General features: G+C 34.2%; 1 long non-coding RNA gene across 1 annotated transcript; it reads left to right on the forward strand.

Annotated features, from left to right (window-relative positions):
- The first annotated feature begins 3,461 nt into the window (after positions 1–3,461).
- On the forward strand, positions 3,462–4,832 carry LOC140885225 (uncharacterized). Its single transcript, XR_012150843.1, has 4 exons — positions 3,462–3,599; positions 3,972–4,042; positions 4,423–4,495; positions 4,580–4,832. It is a non-coding gene; the product is annotated as an uncharacterized lncRNA (long non-coding RNA).
- The last annotated feature ends 1,168 nt before the right edge of the window (positions 4,833–6,000 follow it).

The raw sequence follows: 6,000 nt of genomic DNA on the forward strand, positions 1-6,000 counted from the left end.
ACATTTTTATATGTTTTGAATTTAATTATGGCATTTAACCAAATATTATGAGAGTTATGAATTTTTAAAGAAAATTCGATTTACGATCGCGTACACGGGACCGTGGACGAACGAGATAAAAGTTTTTATCGAAATTAATGCCTAAGGTTTTGAAGAGTCCTAAATATTTATTTTAAGACTTAATTTATAGAAAATTATGGTTCATATATATATATATATATATAATTAAAAGTTCATTTTTACCTAATTAGGCCATTTTAAGGGCTTTTAGAATATTTTAAAAACCAAGCTTTTATCTATTACGAAAATTAGGTGAGTTTATTGTTAAATTAGTATTTTTAAAGCTGATAAATAATGGGCTAATTCTATTTAAGTGTTTTAATAAAAAGTCCAAGCCCGTTATTTATACAAATAAATACATAAAACTAGTTTCATTATTCCCTCATTCTTTTGACATAAACCTTGGAAGAAAAATGAGAGAACCGCTTCTTTACACACACATACACACAACCTTATAAGTTTTTCGAGCGATTTTAAATACAAAGCATGTTTTTATCAATTCTTTCTCACCGTTTAAATCATATATACCCTGTTTATGATGAAAATTATGATGTTTGCATTGAATGTGGTCTAAAACACGAAAATACATAAATTCATGCATCATGTTCATGTATTTTACATGTTGGCTCAACTTTTATTAGTTTTCTGTTCATGGCTGTTCGAGGGGGCTGTTCCAAGGGTTCATGGGTCGAGTTAGGGTCCCCTAAGGTCTGGTAGCACGATGGGTTCGAACTGTAATTGCTGAGCATGGGCTGGACGTGCAGATGAAGGTGCTGTGCGCAGGTTTGCAAGGGCTGTGCGCAAGGTTTAGGAAGAAAGGCCACGACCGAGCCATGCAAAGTCCTGTCGGCGGGGCTCCGGCCAAGGGTGGCCGAAGGGAAATACATGGGCTACGCGTAGGGTTTGTTAAAGAAAGGGTTAGGGATAGGGTTAAGGTTGGTTCGGGCAGCTGGTCAGGGGATCGGGCAGGGTCGTCCGGGTCGGGTATGGATGTTATTTGGGTCATGTCATATGGATTTGGGTCCGGGTTATTTTATTTCGGGCTCGGGTAATTTAATTAGAGGCCTAAGTATTTTAATTAAATGTTAATGGGCATGAGTGATTAAAATGCACTATTAGGTTTAAGTTAGTAATTTAAGTGAACCCATTAATTTGTCATGGACCTAGTGATCTATAAGAGTTATTGGGTTTATTTATATTGGGCTAAGATATTAATGGGCCAGTGAAGGTTAATAAGCCAGTCTAAGTTAACGGGCTTAAGTTAATGGGGAGGCTACTCGAACGAGTCCATGACAAGTAAAATAGTCCGTAAAAATATATTTAATATATATATGTATTATTTTTATATAAGTATGATTTTTATGGAAAATATTTAAATATATATTTACGGGTAAAATTTTAAGGATAATGGAAAAAGATGATTTTTAAGCTCATGGTTCATGTATTTATTTTATTAAAAGATTAAGGGCATGTAAAAAAAATATTTTTGAGAAGTTGAAGTGATTGTGGCAACTCATGGGTTTGGAAGTCGGGATACCGGGCCCGATGACCTTTTCACTTATGTTTATGGCCTATGGATCCCTGGTTTACGGTTGGGTAAAGTGGCAGCATAGAGGCGTAGGGAATCCCCGGTTTAAGGTTGGGTGAACCTCGCCGCCACGTACGTTGATTTTATAGATTGATCAATCGCTAATGTTAATGATCACACATCACTGATATGACTCACACTAATGATTTTATGATGATGACATGCCATATTGATGTTACGTATTATGATTATGATTATCTTACAACTCAGCATTACACATAATTTTTTACGATCATGCATGCATAAGATATTCTCAAGATATTATTTTTATATGATATGTGCTTGCATGCGATCTTATTATATATTATTTGTTATTACTGGATGGAACATGCTGAGCCTCTAGGCTCACTATATTTAAATGGTATGCAGGTGAGGATGATTTTATAGCAGAGGATGTGGTCCCTACTAGTGGTGAGGATGTCTGAGCATTCATGGCAGCTAGCACCCGTGACCATTGCATGCTTATGATACGATTATTTTGGGATTTTTATACATTATTATTTATTCCACACATGAATGCTATTTTCTATAATTGTTTTGCATGGTTTTGAGATTTTTACGTATGCATGGGATTTGACGTTGGTTTATGAATTTTACGTATTTACGTTATAAAACTTGCTTGTATGAAATTTTTATTTATGCTTGATTATTTAATTTAATTGCATGCAAACGATTTTATTATGTATTATATTTATGAAAAACTATTTTTAAGTATAAATACATATATGTATGGGCACATATGTAGCATCACTATTTTAAAGTAGATATATGTATAAAAAAAATTCCAGTATCGGGTTGTTTCAAATATAATAAATTTGAATTACAGTATAACCCTTTAACACAAATGCATCGATGCTGAACTCAGGTTACTACCCTAAGCCAGTACTCTCCCTACGCAGCAGCAGTAAATTTAGGTTTATGTGGAAAATTTGGAAAGAAGAAGAGAGAAAAGATGACACGAGAAATGGGATGCGTCGTGCTGCCCTCAGGGTACTACCCTGAGCCAGTCATCTTTTGACACGTGGCATTGCTTTTTTATTTTTTTTTAAAAAAATTTAGCCCCAATTTAGACCAACCCACCCCAACCATGGTTAGAGCATTCCAGAAAAGCACCAAAAAGCTTCAAAAGTTTTGTCGTTGGCAAAAATATTGGTTGTCGCTCAAGCCTCTTTTCTCTGAGAACCCTAAAATTGCTTTCAATCCCCAATTTTTAAGCTCTCCATCTGAAGCCTTTCCAAACCAAAATGTTCCTTCCGGTAAGTTCTTACGCCGCATCCGTGTCCTTTTAGATTGAAGGTAAAAAATTACTCTTGTGCAGCAGCATCGCCAACCAATTTTTTGGAAGGAAAAACTTGACATTGTTTTCTTTTTCTTTGCTTCAAATCCACCTTAGCTTTGAGAAGAATGCTGTAGAAATAGAATATTAAAGGAGGAAGATGAGGGTGAAAATTGAAGGCATTACCACAGCAGAAAAATCATTCATTAACATCACATTTCAACATATTAATATTTGGTGGGTGAAAATTTACAACAATAAAACATTGATTTTTTTTTCTACCTTCCCTCTTTCTTTGATGGGGGTGGACATTATATCATTTCTCGGGCTGCATCGATGCTGGTCTCAGGGTACTACCCTGAGCCAGTCATCTTTTGGCACGTGGCATTGTTTTTTTTGTTTTTTTTGTTTTTTTAAAAAATTTTAGCACCAATTTTGACCAACCCACCCCAACCATGGTTAATTCAGTCTCGAGAGCATTCCATAAAAGCACCAAAAAGCTTCAAAAGTTTTTTCCTTAGCAAAATTGGTTGTCGCTCAAGCCTCTTCTCTTTGAGAACCCTAAAATTGCTTTCGTTCCTCAATTTCGAGCTCTCCATCTGAAGCCTTTCTGAGAAACCATGGCGTTCCTTCCATTAAGTGCTTACGCCGCATCCGTGTCCTTTTCGATTGAAGGTAAAAAAAATTACTCTTGAGCAGCAGCATCGCCGACCAATTTTTTGGAAGGAAAAACTTGACATTGTATTTAGTTTTCTTTACTTCAAATCCACCTTAGTTTTGAGAAGAATGTTGTAGAAATAAAATATTAAAGGAGGAAGATGAGGTTGAAAATTGAAGGCATTACCACAACAGCAAAATCATTCATTAACATCACATTTTCAGCATATTAATATTTGATGGGTGAAAATTTACAACAATAAAACATTGATTTTCTTTCTACCTTCCCTCTTTCTTCGATGGGGTGGGCATTATATAATTTCTCGTGTCATCTTTCATCTCTTCTTCTTTCCATATTTCTCACACAAACCTAAATGTACTACTGCGTAGGGAGAGGACTTGTTTTGTTCTTCTAGCTGATCATCTAATTCATCTGTGACATACTCCGGAGCCAGAATTAGGTAAAGGTTTTGTGCCGACAAACTAAACTCAGGTCAATAATGATATTTTGGATAAATTGTATTGGAATTTAGCTTGAATCTTTGCTAACTGTCTGCATCTCATGTTTGAATTTTCCGATAAAAATCGTTTAGGATTAAAGCCATTTATTCTGTGTTTTCGAGTTCTTGAAATTGGTAGCTTGATTTTCTATTTTTAGTGAAGGCCATTTCACTACTGTCATTCATTTAAGAAAGATATGGTCCACAACTGAATTTTTCAATCAGTTTAGTATATAGTTCTGGATAATTAGTGTTTTTTTATAGGGTTCTGATTTTTTTCAGTCACTTAAAATTTGTTTTGAAATTTAGATTTTAATAGAAAAAGGTGTGGTTTCATGCAGCAAATTACAGAAGATCATTATTTGAGAACATTAAAGCAGATATAGTCTCGTTATACTTTAATGTGATCAAATGGTGAGTCATTCAATTTAATTCAAATTTCGTTTTATTATTTGTTTTGTTTTATATAATAATGAAATGTTTTTTCTTGTTACGTAGAAAAAAACATACGTCATTTTCATAGGACAAAAATCTAATATCTATGGAACCTGGGCCAAAACATATGATCAAGTCATCAATTTTAGTTGCGCTTTACATCCGTCATAAACTCATATTGCAGTCGCGATGAAGGCTTAAGAGCTTTTGAGGCATATAAGGAGAAGAAACATCAGAGTGATTCTTTCCAAACTAGCGGCGAATCAAGTTCGAGCACTACTTCTAGCGCAAGCTCACAGAGGAATTCTACTCAAACTGAAAAACTAGATAGATTGCAACTAGCATTGTTAGCTTTATAAATTGAGAACCGTAATCATGCATTGCATGTTGAGAAGGAAATCTAGAAGATAAAAAAAATTTTGTTCAAGAGATGAAGTTGAATCATGATGGTTAGGAAGTTGAAGATTTTAGACGATTGGAAATTTGTATTGATTTGGTATTTGTACCAAGACTTTAGACTATCGTAAATGCATAATGATTTGACAATTATTTCAAGTGTTTAGACATTCGTGAATGTGTAGTGATTATGGAGGATTGTTGGCTATATTTTGTGTTTGACATTTCTATCGCTGCAATTTTTAACGCATTTGATCTTAGGTTTTCTTGTTTAATGTTGGACGCACAAAAAACACAACATTGATTCAATCAAGAAAAAGAAGTGGCATCCCAGAAAAAAAAAGTAAATTTTATAACATGAACTGGAAAATATTGAGCTATTGGTTCATTAATAAATTCCATAACACAAATGAAGTAAAAAAAATGCCAGAACAGAAAGTAAAATTTATACCATAAACTGGAAAATATTGAGCCACTTGTTCATCGGGAAATTCCATAACACAAATGAATTAAAAAAGGCCATACAATTCCAGAACATAAACTAGAACTCCATAGACAGAAAATGTAGAGCCACCAGGGCCAGAAACACAATAAATAATCTGTCTAAAGCACGACTTGATTCTTGATCCATTTCGAATGAAAAAAAAGTTATGATTCAACCAAGAAAAAGCATCTCCCTCCGCTTCAACTTTGTTGCACAACTTAGCTTCCGTAAGACCTTCAAAACCAACTTAACTCAACCAAAAAAAACGATAGTCAAATCATAGTTAAACAATTATAACCAGCTGAACAAAACCACAATATCAAGTCAAGGAAATAGAGTCGTGGCCAACTAAAACATACAATCAAAAACTATCACAAGCTGCCAAATTCTGAACTTTACTAATATCACAAGCTTTGTACCTCATCAATGCACCGGTAGAGATAAAAAAAACTCTCGATGCCATTTGCCAAAACCAGTATAAAGTATCATAAACTAATAATAAAATGTGTGATGTTCCACAATAAACACAGCCAGAGATCCCGAATATTTAAGAATATTAAACCAATTAATGTCTACAAAAATTTTTAAAATATACATCATAGTA

This window comes from Henckelia pumila, chromosome 2 (assembly GCF_033568475.1).
Source record: "Henckelia pumila isolate YLH828 chromosome 2, ASM3356847v2, whole genome shotgun sequence".
Classification (NCBI taxonomy): Eukaryota; Viridiplantae; Streptophyta; class Magnoliopsida; order Lamiales; family Gesneriaceae; genus Henckelia; species Henckelia pumila.